General features: G+C 42.9%; 3 non-coding genes and 2 pseudogenes across 3 annotated transcripts; 2 read left to right on the top strand and 3 right to left on the bottom strand.

The window, feature by feature from the left end:
• Window positions 1-2,888: 2,888 nt before the first annotated feature.
• LOC140265793 (U5 spliceosomal RNA) lies at window positions 2,889-3,002 on the top strand. The gene has a single exon (XR_011906485.1). It is a non-coding gene; the product is annotated as a U5 spliceosomal RNA (small nuclear RNA).
• A 316-nt stretch (window positions 3,003-3,318) lies between these two features.
• Window positions 3,319-3,478, top strand: LOC140320625 (U2 spliceosomal RNA; annotated as a pseudogene).
• Window positions 3,479-4,891: 1,413 nt separating this feature from the next.
• On the bottom strand, window positions 4,892-5,082 carry LOC140320521 (U2 spliceosomal RNA). The gene has a single exon (XR_011918360.1). It is a non-coding gene; the product is annotated as a U2 spliceosomal RNA (small nuclear RNA).
• Window positions 5,083-5,557: 475 nt separating this feature from the next.
• On the bottom strand, window positions 5,558-5,731 carry LOC140320632 (U2 spliceosomal RNA; annotated as a pseudogene).
• Window positions 5,732-6,048: 317 nt separating this feature from the next.
• LOC140265844 (U5 spliceosomal RNA) lies at window positions 6,049-6,161 on the bottom strand. Its single transcript, XR_011906532.1, has one exon. It is a non-coding gene; the product is annotated as a U5 spliceosomal RNA (small nuclear RNA).
• Window positions 6,162-14,140: the final 7,979 nt, after the last annotated feature.

Below are 14,140 nucleotides of genomic sequence, written 5' to 3'. Positions count from 1 at the left end.
TTCTTGTAGCCGAACACATCCACTCCTGCTTTTGATGATGTATGGTTGCGCATTCGTACCTTTTCTTACCCATTTTGCAGTAATTATGGGTGGACATTCACACCTTTTTGCATTTTAACACCTCCTCTCCCGCTTATGATCATGTGCGGTTTGATATTCGAAAATTCTCTTCCATGTTTTCTAGCAATTATTGATGGACATTCAGACCTTCTTGCAGCTGAACACCCTCCGCTCCAGCTGTTGATGGTGTATAGTCGGGCTTTCGAGCCTTTTCTTCCCAGATTTTTACAAAATATGGATGGACATTCAGACCTTGTTTCAGCCGAAAACCTCCGCTCCCTCTTTTGATCATACATTTTCGGGCATTCGCACCTTTTCTTACCCGCTTTTTACAAACCATGGTCGGACTTTCACACCTTTTAGTAGCGGAACACTTCCGCTCTACCTTTTAGTGTTCTATGGGGTATTCACACCTTTTTTTTCACCGCATTTTATAGATTATGGTTGTAAATTCTCACCCACTCTTATCCGAAGACCTCTCCTCCTGCTTTGGTTAATATATAGTCGGGCATTCGAACCTTTTCTTACCCGCTTTTTACAAATTATGGTCGAACATTCACACCTACTTGCAGCCGAACACCTCCGCTCCCGCTTTTGATGGTGTATAGTCGGGCTTTCGAGCCTTTTCTTCCCCGGTTTTTACAAATTATGGTTGGACATTCAGACCTTGCAGCCGAAAACCTCCGCTCCCTCTTTTGATCATACATTGTCAGGCATTCGCACCTACTTGCAGCCGAATACTTCCGCTCCACCTTTTAGTGATGTATGGTTGGCATTTGCACCTTTTCTTACCCTTTCTTACCCTACTGATTGCTTAAGATTAAGTTGTTCTTTCTCAAACTACAACATTTTTTTAATTGTTGAAACTTGATTTGAAGTGGATAAATAAGGAGGACAAACAGTTTTAAGTCAGGCTGATAGAAGGAATTAATTTTATAGCAAAATCTGTATTTCGTCATATGTCGAGAGATGCTTATTGCTGAAGAAGTTCTTTCTCATTCTACAAAGTACAACGTTGTTTATCGTTGAAACTTGATTAGACATGAATAAATATGAAGGACAAAGCAGTCTTAACTTGGTTAGAGTTAAGGAATTCGTTTTATAGGAGAATCCGAATTCGTGCATAACTCGTAAAATAGAGCTTATTTTCGGATTCCTGAAGAATGAGTCTGGTTCTTTCTCATAATACAAAGTTTGTTGTTTATTGTTGAAACTTCATCAGAAGTGAAGAAATAAATGAATGCCTATCAACAAATGTGGGATCTAAACTCTAGTGCTTCCTCTAAAATAATTTCCTTTCTCAATTCAGAAATGTGTGTGTGTAAGTCACAACACCCGTGACACCAAAACGGCTTTCTTTTCTCTACACTCTGCACTGTGAGTACACACACCAAATCAGAAAGGCTTTTTTCTCTCTTTTCTACATGATGGACTGTGGGGACACAAAACCGCTCTCTCTTTTTTTTTTTATCGTGTGCCAGGGTGTTGTCTCACGTATTAGATTGTGCTTAAGATACGAATGGGTTTGTCACATCAGAATCCATACATACTGATCCTCCCGTAATAAAATGGTTGGATCTTATCAAACACACTTTGTTTCTTGTGACAATCAAGTCAGCGAAACAGCGTATACACGTCAAGACACTGAATCAAGTTTGCCACAAGAACTCATAAGTTTGGCAGTATTGCTCTGCCGTCAGCAATCATACATCCATTTTATTTTCGTGAGATATGTGCAGGCACCTGTTCATCTACTGTTCTATCACTATGAATTAGTTTATCTATTATCAATAAGGATACTTCTACAACTACTCTATCAAAGTATGTCCGGACTTCTTACGTTGTCAGTTGCTATATATGAATAAGTGGGTAGCTACTGACAAGCATTAAGCATGTCACACAGCCCAAACATATAACATTTCAGGACACACCACACAGTTAACAACCACAGTGAAGCGTGTCAAAGCCCAAACATGTAACATTCAACAGGACACTTACACAACACATTCAAATCAAACAGTCAGACAACATACAAGAACATATACCCCAGCCGGCATTGCTCCCTGCCTATTTTCGTACAGCTCACTATGTGTGCGCACACCTTTATTCACAAACTCTTCAACTTATACTCTTTTACCGAAGCTGCTACAGCTCGATTGGCCGAATACCGAATAATCCTAATTCGGTGAATTTGACATCTGCCTTACATGTAACAGATTAGCGGTTTAGCAGTTTTAATTTAGTTTGAGTGAAGGAATTCATTTTATAGCAAAATCCGAAATCGTGAAGAACTCATGAAAGTAAGCTTATTCTCGGATTCCTGAAACTTTAGATTTGCTATTTCTTTTACTGCAAAGTACAACGTTGGTTTTTTTGTTTAAATCTTTCAAGACATGGTAAATATGAAGGACAAAGCAGTTTTAACATAGTTTGAGTGAAGGAATTCATTTTATTGATAAAATCCCAAGAGTCTGCTGAGAAAAGAGAGTGAATGCGAAGTAGACTTTAACACGGCTCTGGGAGCGAGCCGAGTGCGGGCTAACCGGGAGAATTGCTTGAAAGAAACGCGACACCGAATGAGCGGTCAGAACAAAGCCTCAATACGGTTTTCCCGTGGTGTTTTTGTTGCTGCCTTGTCTTTTGCACAGAGTAAAAGACAAGGCAGCCATCGAATAGGGCCCGATTGTTCCTACTTGGTCAGCCGAGGAGCAAGGGGGTGGGGGGGGGGGGGGGGGGGGGAGCAAGCGTCTCAACCAAGCAAAGCTCACCATGGGGAAGGTGGCTATGCCAACTAGCCTGATGCCCTGCTCCCGCAGTGACGGATAATCGTACTCTGGTTTCTCTTCATAACGTACAAGTCTTTCGCCTTTTACTAAAGACTTCTGTGGAGAGCAGCACTAATGAGTTGTTTCTATTTTTGGCAGGCTTTACCTTTGCGGGTGAAGCCCTTTCTGTCTGTGCAAAAGAAATCTTGTTACTGTGCAGAGTGACTTCTCTGAGTAGAGTCGCCTTACTTGTTGCGACTGTGCCGATGTTCGAAGCTGGAGTGCAAAGTTGTTGCTTGAATGGTGCTTGCTGGAGCGTGCGGGAGTGCAAAGTTATACCATTTAAAAGGGCTGAAGAGTGCTCAGTGCAGCAGGTGGGCGGAGGTGCAAAGTGACACTCTGGCCACCTATGGCCATAAAAAGAACAGGGGTGTTAGCGGACAAGTGCGCATTGTGCCAGGAAGGGCCCTCGGACGTGAACCAGTGGACAGTTGTCGCTTCTCGGCCTTTTGGCTAAGATCAAGTGTAGTATCTGTTCTTATCAGTTTAATATCTGATATGTCCTCTATACGAGGACTACATATTAAATGGATTTTTAGCAATAGGAGTTGAAAAAGTAGCTTGCTCCGTTCAAGTAGACTTTAACACAGCTCTGGGAGCGAGCCGAGTGCGGGCTAACCGGGAGAATTGCTTGAAAGAAACGCCATACCAAATGAGCGGTCAGAACAAAGCCTCAATACGGTGTTCCCGTTGTGTTTTTGTTGCTGCCGCTGTTTGCTTTTTCACAAGAGCGCACCTGTTGAGGGGGGGCCTGGGGGGGGCCTGGGTGATGGTGGGTCTCAGGCCCGGGCTGCTGCGACTGGTGTGACCGGGTGGTTTGTTTGTTTGTTTTTTGTTGTTGTTTGTTTGTTTTTTGTAGAGGTCCTCCGGAGTGGGGTTGGGTTGAGTGGGGTGGGGCGGGATGGGTACCTTCTGGGGGTACAGTAGCTCCCAGAATATGGTCGCTGCAGGCCCCGAGCCTGGTGGACATCAGGCCCTCCTGTCCTGTGTTGGCTCCCTGGTAGCGGGGATGCCTATTGCAGCCAGTCCCTGGCTGCCCCCAGTGTATATCCCCATACCCCTCTCCCTTCTGGCTCCTGTACACAGCACACACTCACACATGAAGGGTTTTGGGGGCGTGTGTGTTCGGTGGGGTGTAGTGGACTCTGCAGTAGTTGCACTCTGCAGTTCCCACCCCTGTTTTAATTACACCTTAGACATTACTACTTATCAAACACACTCACACACACACATTAGGTCTTGGGGGGTGGTTACACTGAGTGGCATCTGGTGGGCGGGGCTCTTTGTGTATGTATGGCTGTGGATTGTGGCCCTGTACGCGCTTATACACTCATAACTAAGCACGGTTATCATGTAGGTCCTGTGCCATGGGTGTTGCATGTTCTCACACACACACAACCACATTCATTAGTCCAGTAGCATGGTCGCTAAGCAGTTGATGTATTATCATGTCGTCTCAGGTCATCTATATCCACAGCTGTGTTGTATGCGATGTATGTTCTGTTTTTCTCTTCTTTCCTCTTCTTCTTTCCTTGTCCCCCGGTCCGGTTCAGTTCTATTACATGTCATATATTGTAAACAGAAATAAATAAATGGGCATCAAGGGGAGCTTTACATTTATAAAACTTCCCTTGGCAAAGCAAATCTGTTTGGCATCAAAGGTATTCAGACTACAATTCTGCTGCCATAATGCTGAACACGATAAGGGGAAAAAAAAAAAAAAGTAAAGAAGACAGTTCTGCCGAAAGCCAGTGACTAGACCTGTTCTAAGTTCTGTACTTTTTAAAAGGGAGCCAACACAGGACAGGAGGGCCTGATGTCCACCAGGCTCGGGGCCTGCAGCGACCATATTCTGGGAGCTACTGTACCCCCAGAAGGTACCCATCCCGCCCCACCCCACTCAACCCGCATTCACTCTCTTTTCTCAGCACACTAAAAGAAAGTTTCATCTTGGGCTCCCTGAAACTTGCATCCTGCACTGCTGTTTGCTTTTTCACAAGAGTAGAGAAGAGCGCACCGTTCCCAGCGGCACTGCAGTACGGGGTCAATGCTTGGAGTGAACGGAGCAAGCTACTTTTTCAACTCCTATTGCTAAAAATCCATTTAATATGTAGTCCGCGTATAGAGGACATATCAGATATTAAACTGATAAGAACAGATACGACACTTGATCTTAGCCAAAAGGCCGAGAAGCGACAACTGTCCACTGGTTCACGTCCGAGGGCCCTTCCTGGCACAATGCGCACTTGTCCGCTAACACCCCTGTTCTTTTTATGGCCATAGGTGCCAACACAGGACAGGAGGGCCTGATGTCCACCAGGCTCGGGGCCTGCAGCGACCATATTCTGGAGCTACTGTACCCCCAGAAGGTACCCATCCCGCCCCACCCCACTCAACCCAACCCCACTCCCGGAGGACCTCTACAAAAAACAAAACAAACAACAACAAAAAACAAACAAACAAACCACCCGGTCACACCAGTCGCAGCAGCCCGGGCCTGAGACCCACCATCACCCAGGCCCCCCCCAGGCCCCCCTCAACAGGTGCGCTCTTGTGAAAAAGCAAACAGCGGCAGCAACAAAAACACAACGGGAACACCGTATTGAGGCTTTGTTCTGACCGCGTCATTTGGTATGGCGTTTCTTTCAAGCAATTCTCCCGGTTAGCCCGCACTCGGCTCGCTCCCAGAGCTGTGTTAAAGTCTACTTGAACGGAGCAGCTACTTTTTCAACTCCTATTGCTAAAAATCCATTTAATATGTAGTCCTCGTATAGAGGACATATCAGATATTAAACTGATAAGAACAGATACTACACTTGATCTTAGCCAAAAGGCCGAGAAGCGACAACTGTCCACTGGTTCACGTCCGAGGGCCCTTCCTGGCACAATGCGCACATTGTCCGCTAACACCCCTGTTCTTTTATGGCCATAGGTGGCCAGAGTGTCACTTTGCACCTCCGCCCACCTGCTGCACTGAGCACTCTTCAGCCCTTTTAAATGGTATAACTTTGCACTCCCGCACGCTCCAGCAAGCACCATTCAAGCAACAACTTTGCACTCCAGCTTCGAACATCGGCACAGTCGCAACAAGTAAGGCGACTCTACTCAGAGAAGTCACTCTGCACAGTAACAAGATTTCTTTTGCACAGACAGAAAGGGCTTTCACCGCAAAGGTAAAGCCTGCCAAAAATAGAAACAACTCATTAGTGCTGCTCTCCACAGAAGTCTTTAGTAAAAGGCGAAAGACTTGTACGTTATGAAGAGAAACCAGAGTACGATTATCCGTCACTGCGGGAGCAGGGCATCAGGCTAGTTGGCATAGCACACCTTCCCCATGGTGAGCTTTGCTTGGTTGAGACGCTTGCTCCCCCCCCCCCCCCTTGCTCCTCGGCTGACCAAGTAGGAACAATCGGGCCCCCTATTCGATGGCTGCCTTGTCTTTTACTCTGTGCAAAAGACAAGGCAGCAACAAAAAACACACGGGAAAACCGTATTGAGGCTTTGTTCTGACCGCTCATTCGGTGTCGCGTTTCTTTCAAGCAATTCTCCCGGTTAGCCCGCACTCGGCTCGCTCCCAGAGCCGTGTTAAAGTCTACTTCGCATTCACTCTCTTTTCTCAGCAGACTCTTGGGATTTTATCAACTGTTCATCTACTGATAGAACAGTAGATGAACAGGTGCCTGCACATATCTCACGAAAATAAAATGGATGTATGATTGCTGACGGCAGAGCAATACTGCCAAACTTATGAGTTCTTGTGGCAAACTTGATTCAGTGTCTTGACGTGTATACGCTGTTTCGCTGACTTGATTGTCACAAGAAACAAAGTGTGTTTGATAAGATCCAACCATTTTATTACGGGAGGATCAGTATGTATGGATTCTGATGTGACTGATAAACCCATTCGTATCGTAAGCACAATCTAATACGTGAGACAACGCCCTGGCACACGATAAAAAAAAAAAGAGAGAGCGGTTTTGTGTCCCCACAGTCCATAATGTAGAAAAGAGAGAAAAAAGCCTTTCTGATTTGGTGTGTGTGCTCATAGTGCAGAGTGTAGAGAAAAGAAAGCCGTTTTGGTGTCACGGGTGTTGTGACTTACACACACACATTTCTAAATTGAGAAAGGAAATTATTTTAGAGGAAGCACTAGAGTTTAGATCCCACATTTGTTGATAGGCATTCATTTATTTCTTCACTTCTGATAAAAATGATAAGACTGACCTAAAGAATTGGAGGCCCATCACACTTTTAAACTTTGACTGTAAACTTTTTAGCAAGGTTTTAACGACACGGATGTCCTCTGTTTTAGAGGAGGTAATTCACCCAGACCAGGCTTGTGCCATCTCAGAGAGACAACTCACCGACAGCCTCGTACTGATTCGAGACATCATTGATTACGCTAGAGACAGAAACACCCGGCTTGTCATCTTAAATTTAGACTTTGAAAAAGCTTTTGATCGGGTCTCGCATCAATATCTCTTTCAGGTGTTGCAGCCATCGAATAGGGCCCGATTGTTCCTACTTGGTGAGATTTGCTTGGTTGAGACGCTTGCTCCCCCCCCTTGCTCCTCGGCTGACCAAGTAGGAACAATCGGGCCCTATTCGATGGCTGCCTTGTCTTTTACTCTGTGCAAAAGACAAGGCAGCCACAAACACCACGGGAACACCGTATTGAGGCTTTGTTCTGACCCACACATTCTCCCGGTTAGCCCGCACTCGGCTTGCTCCCAGAGCCGTGTTAAAGTCTACTTCGCATTCACTCTCTTTTCTCAGCAGACTCTTGGGATTTTATCTATAAAATGAATTCCTTCAATCAAACTATGTTAAAACTGCTTTGTCCTTCATATGTACCATGTCTAGAAAGATTTAAACAAAAAAAAAAAACAACGATGTACTTTGCAGTAAAAGAAAGAGCAAATCTAAAGTTTCAGGAATCCGAGAATAAGCTTACTTTCATGAGTTCTTCACGATTTCGGATTTTGCTATAAAATGAATTCCTTCACTCAAACTAAATTAAAACTGCTAAACCGCTAATCTGTTACATGTAAGGCAGATGTCAAATTCACCGAAATAGGATCTAAGGGTATTCGGCCAATCGAGCTGTAGCAGCTTTGGTAAAAGAGTATAAGTTGAAGAGTTTGTGAATAAAGGTGTGCGCACACATAGTGTGCTGTACGAAAATAGGCAGGGAGCAATGCCGGCTGGGGTATATGTTCTTGTATGTTGTCTGACTGTTTGATTTGAATGTGTTGTGTAAGTGTCCTGTTGAATGTTACATGTTTGGGCTTTGACACTTCACTGTGGTTGTTAACTGTGTGGTGTGTCCTGAAATGTTATATGTTTGGGCTGTGTGACATGCTTAATGCTTGTCAGTAGCTACCCACTTATTCATATATAGCAACTGACAACATAAGAAGTCTGGACATACTTTGATAGTAGTTGTAGAAGTATCCTTATTGATAATAGATAAACTAATTCATAGTGATAGAAAAGTAGATGAACAGGTGCCTGCATATGTCTCACGAAAATAAAATGGGTGTATGATTGCTGACGGCAGAGCAATACTGCCAAACTTATGAGTTCTTGTGGCAAACTTGATTCAGTGTCTTGACGTGTATACGCTGTTTCGCTGACTTGATTGTCACAAGAAACAAAGTGTGTTTGATAAGATCCAACCATTTTATTACGGGAGGATCAGTATGTATGGATTCTGATGTGACTGATAAACCCATTCGTATCGTAAGCATAATCTAATACGTGAGACAACGCCCTGGCACACAATCAAAAAAAAAAAAGAGAGAGCGGTTTTGTGTCCCCACAGTCCATAATGTAGAAAAGAGAGAAAAAACCCTTTCTGATTGGGTGTGTGTGCTCACAGTGCAGAGTGTAGAGAAAAGAGAGAAAAGAAAGCCGTTTTGGTGTCACGGGTGTTGTGACTTAGACACACACATTTCTGAATTGAGAAAGGAAATTATTTTAGAGGAAGCACTAGAGTTTAGATCCCACATTTGTTGATAGGCATTCATTTATTTCTTCACTTCTGATGAAGTTTCAACAATAAACAACAAACTTTGTATTATGAGAAAGAACCAGACTCATTCTTCAGGAATCCGAAAATAAGCTCTATTTTACGAGTTATGCACGAATTCGGATTCTCCTATAAAACGAATTCCTTAACTCTAACCAAGTTAAGACTGCTTTGTCCTTCATATTTATTCATGTCTAATCAAGTTTCAACGATAAACAACGTTGTACTTTGTAGAATGAGAAAGAACTTCTTCAGCAATAAGCATCTCTCGACATATGACGAAATACAGATTTTGCTATAAAATTAATTCCTTCTATCAGCCTGACTTAAAACTGTTTGTCCTCCTTATTTATCCACTTCAAATCAAGTTTCAACAATTAAAAAAATGTTGTAGTTTGAGAAAAAACAACTTAGTCTTAAGCAATCAGTAGGGTAAGAAAGGGTAAGAAAAGGTGCAAATGCCAACCATACATCACTAAAAGGTGGAGCGGAAGTATTCGGCTGCAAGTAGGTGCAAATGCCTGACAATGTATGATCAAAAGAGGGAGCGGAGGTTTTCGGTTGCAAGGTCTGAATGTCCAACCATAATTTGTAAAAACCGGGGAAGAAAAGGCTAGAAAGCCCGACTATACACCATCAAAAGTGGGAGCGGAGGTGTTCGGCTGCAAGTAGGTGTGAATGTTCGACCATAATTTGTAAAAAGCGGGTAAGAAAAGGTTCGAATGCCCGACTATATATTAACCAAAGCAGGAGGAGAGGTCGTCGGATAAGAGATGGTGAGAATTTACAACCATAATCTATAAAATGCGGTGAAAAAAAAGGTGTCAATACCCCATAGAACACTAAAAGGTAGAGCGGAAGTGTTCGGCTGCAAGAAGGTTTGAATGTCTGACCATAGTTTGTAAAAAGCGGGTAAGAAAAGGTTCGAATGCCCGAACATACACCATCAAAGGAGGGAGCGGAGGTGTTCCGCTGTAAGAAGGTGTGAATGTCCGACCATAGTTGGCAAAAAGCAGGTAAGAAAAGGTTAAAATACCCGATTGTACACAATCAATAGCGGGAGCAGAGTTGTTCCGCTACTAAAAGGTGTGAAAGTCCGACCATGGTTTGTAAAAAGCGGGTAAGAAAAGGTGCGAATGCCCGACAATGTATGATCAAAAGAGGGAGCGGAGGTTTTCGGCTGAAACAAGGTCTGAATGTCCATCCATATTTTGTAAAAATCTGGGAAGAAAAGGCTCGAAAGCCCGACTATACACCATCAACAGCTGGAGTGGAGGTGTTCAGCTGCAAGAAGGTCTGAATGTCCATCAATAATTGCTAGAAAACATGGAAGAGAATTTTCGAATATCAAACCGCACATGATCATAAGCGGCAGAGGAGGTGTTCAAATGCAAGAAGGTGTGAATGTCCACCCATAATTACTGCAAAATGGGTAAGAAAAGGTACGAATGGCCAACCATACATGATCCTAACAGGGAGCGGAGGTGTTTGGCTGCGACAAGGTGTGTATGTCCACCCATAATTAATGAAAAGCGGGCAACAAGTAGGTTTGAATACCCATCATCAAAAGCAGGAGTGGATGTGTTCGGCTACAAGAAGGTTAGAATGTCTGACCATAGTTTGTAAAAAGCGGGTAAGAAAAGGTTCGAATGCCCGAACATACACCATCAAAGGAGGGAGCGGAGGTGTTCCGCTGTAAGAAGGTGTGAATGTCCAACCATAATTGGCAAAAAGCAGGTAAGAAAAGGTTAAAATACCCTATTGTACACAATCAATAGCGGGAGCAGAGTTGTTCCGCTACTAAAAGGTGTGAAAGTCCGACCATGAATTGTAAAAAGCGGGTAAGAAAAGGTGCGAATGCCCGACAATGTATGATCAAAAGAGGGAGCGGAGGTTTTCGGCTGAAAGAAGGTCTGAATGTCCATCCATAATTTGTAAAAATCGGGGAAGAAAAGGCTCGAAAGCCCGACTATACACCATCAACAGCTGGAGCGGAGGTGTTCAGCTGCAAGAAGGTCTGAATGTCCATCAATAATTGCTAGAAAACATGGAAGAGAATTTTCGAATATCAAACCGCACATGATCATAAGCGGGAGAGGAGGTGTTAAAATGCAAAAAGGTGTGAATGTCCACCCATAATTACTGCAAAATGGGTAAGAAAAGGTACGAATGCCCAACCATACATCATCAAAAGCAGGAGTGGATGTGTTCGGCTACAAGAAGGTTTTAATGTCTGACCATAGTTTGTAAAAAGCGGGTAAGAAAAGGTTCGAATGCCCGAACATACACCATCAAAAGAGGGAGCGGAGGTGTTCCACTGTAAGAAGGTGTGAATGTCTGACCATAGTTGGTAAAAAGCGGGTAAGAAAAGGTGAAAATACCCGACTGTACACAATCAATAGCGGGAGCGGAGTTGTTCGGCTACTAAAAGGTGTGAAAGTCCGACCCTGGTTTGTAAAAAGCGGGTAAGAGAAGGTGCGAATGCCCGACAATGTATGATCAAAAGAGGGAGCGGAGGTTTTCGGCTGCAAGAAGGTCTGAATGTTCAACAATAATTTTGTAAAAACCGGGGAAGAAAAGGCTCGAAAGCCCGACTATAAATCATCAAAAGCGGGAGCGGAGGTGTTCAGCTGCAAGAAGGTCTGAATGTCCATCAATAATTGCTAGAAAACATGAAAGAAAATTTTCGAATATCAAACCACACATCATCATAAGCGGGAGAGGAGGTGTTCAGCTGCAAGAAGGTGTGAATGTCCGACCATAGTTTGTAAAAAATGGGTAAGAAAAGGTGCGAATGCTCAACCATACATCATCAAACGCAGGAGTGGATGTGTTCGGCTACAAGAAGGTTTGAATGTCCGACCATAGTTTGTAAAAAGCGGGAAAGAAAAGGTTCAAATGCCTGACTATACACCATCAAAAGCGGGAGCGGAGGTGTTCGGCTACAAGAAGGTGTGAACGTCCGACCAAAGTTTGCAAAAAGCAGTTAAGAAAAGGTTCGAATGCCCGAATATATACCATCAAAAGCGAGAGCAGAGCTGTTCGACTGCAAGTAGGTGTGAATGTCCAGCCATAATTACTCACAAACGGGTAAGAAAAGGTAGTATTGCCAGACCATACATGATCAAAACAGGGAGCTAAGGTGGTTCAGCTGCAAGATGTGAATGTCTGACTATAGTTTGTAAAAAGCGGGTAAGACAAGGTGCGAATGCCCTACAATGTATGATCAAAAGAGGGAGTGGAGGTCTTCGGCTGCAAGGTCTGAATGTCTAACCATAATTTCTAAAAACCGGGTAAGAAAAGGCTCGAAAGCCCGACTATACACAATCAAAAGCGGGAGCGGGAGGTTTTCAGCTGCAAATCCTTCACTCAAACCAAGTGAAAACTGCTTTGTCCTTCATATTTATCAATGTCTAGATTGACTTCAACAAAGAACAACACTGGATTTTGCAGTAGAAGAAAGAGCATCACTGAAGGATCAGTAATCCGAGAATAAGCTTATTTTCATACGTTCTGCATGATTTGGGATTTTATGTATAAAATTAATTCCTTCACTCAAACCAAGTTAAAACTGCTTTGTCCTTCATATTTATCAATGTCTAGATCGACTTCAACAAAGAACAACATTGTATTTTGCAGTAGAAGAAAAAGCAACACTGAAGGATCAGGAATCCGAGAATAAGCTTCTTTTCATACGTTTTGAATGATTTGGGATTTTATGTATAAAATGAATTCCTTCACTCAAACCAAGTGAAAACTGCTTTGTCCTTCATATTTATCAATGCCTAGATTTACTTCAACAAAGAACAACATTGTATTTTGCAGTAGTAGAAAGAGCAACACTTGAAGGAACAGGAATCCGAGAATAAGCTTATTTTCATACGTTCTGCATGATTTGGGATTTTATGTATAAAATGAATTCCTTTACTCAAACTATGTTAAAACTGCTTTGTCCTTCATATTTATCAATGTCTAGATTGACTTCAACAAAGAACAACATTGTATTTTGCAGTAGAAGAAATAGCAAAACTGAAGGATCAGGAATCCGAAAACACGCTTATTTTCATACGTTCTGCTTGATTTGGGATTTTGCTATAAAATTATTTCCTTCACTCAAACAAAGTGGAAACTGCTTTGTCCTTCATATTTATCAATGTCTATATCGATTTCAACAAAGAACAAGGCTGTATTTTGCAGTATAGGAAAGAGCAACACTGGAGGATCAGGAATCCGAGAATAAGCTTACTTTCATGAGTCCTGCACGATTTCGGATTTTCCTATAAAATGAATTGCTTTGCTCAAACCAAGTTAAAATTGCTTTGTCCTTCATAGTTATCCGTGTCTAAAATGTATCAAGCATAAAGTTCCTCATATTAACCTGAATGAGAATCCCTTTGGTTGAGCAATACGTTCCTTTTGCGGAGTTATGCATGATTTCGGATTTTGCTATAAAATTCATTCCTTCACACCTTTTTTTTTTCACCGCATTTTATAGATTATGGTTGGAAATTTCAACCACTCTAATCCGAAGACCTCTCCTCCCGCTTTTGTTAATATATTTGAACTTTAGTTGGACATTCACCCCTTTTTGCAGCTAAACCACCTCCGCTCCCTGTTTTGATCATGTATGGTCTGGCAATACTACATTTTCTTACCCGTTTGTGAGTAATTATGGCTGGATATTCACACCTACTTGCAGCTGAACACAATCTCTCTCGCTTTTAATTATGTTTGGATATTCGAACCTTTTCTTTACTGCTTTTTGCCAACTTTGGTCGGACGTTCACACCTTCTTGCAGCCGAACACCTCCGCTTCCGCTTTTGATGGTATATATTCGGGCATTCGAACCTTTTCTTACCAGCTTTTGACAAACGATGGTTGGACTTTCACACCTTCTTGTAGCCGAACAACTCCGCTCCCGCTATTGATTGTGTACAATCGGGTATTTTAACCTTTTCTTACCCGCTTTTTACCAACTATGGTCGGACATTCACACCTTCTTACAGCGGAACACCTCCACTCCCTCTTTTGATGGTGTATGTTCGGGCAGTCAAACCTTTTCTTACCTGCTTTTTACAAACTATGGTCAGACGTTCAACCCTTCTTGGAGCCGAACACATCCACTCCTGCTTTTGATTATGTATAGTTGGGCATTCGCACCTTTTCTTACCCATTTTTCAGTAATTATGGGTGTACATTCACACCTTCTTGCAGCCGAACACC

Source organism: Leuresthes tenuis, unplaced genomic scaffold, assembly GCF_036924035.1.
Source record: "Leuresthes tenuis unplaced genomic scaffold, fLeuTen1.0.hap1 SCAF_12, whole genome shotgun sequence".
NCBI lineage: Eukaryota > Metazoa > Chordata > Actinopteri > Atheriniformes > Atherinopsidae > Leuresthes > Leuresthes tenuis.
Note: the sequence above shows the minus strand (reverse complement) of the source record. Positions and strands in the feature narration are given on the sequence as shown.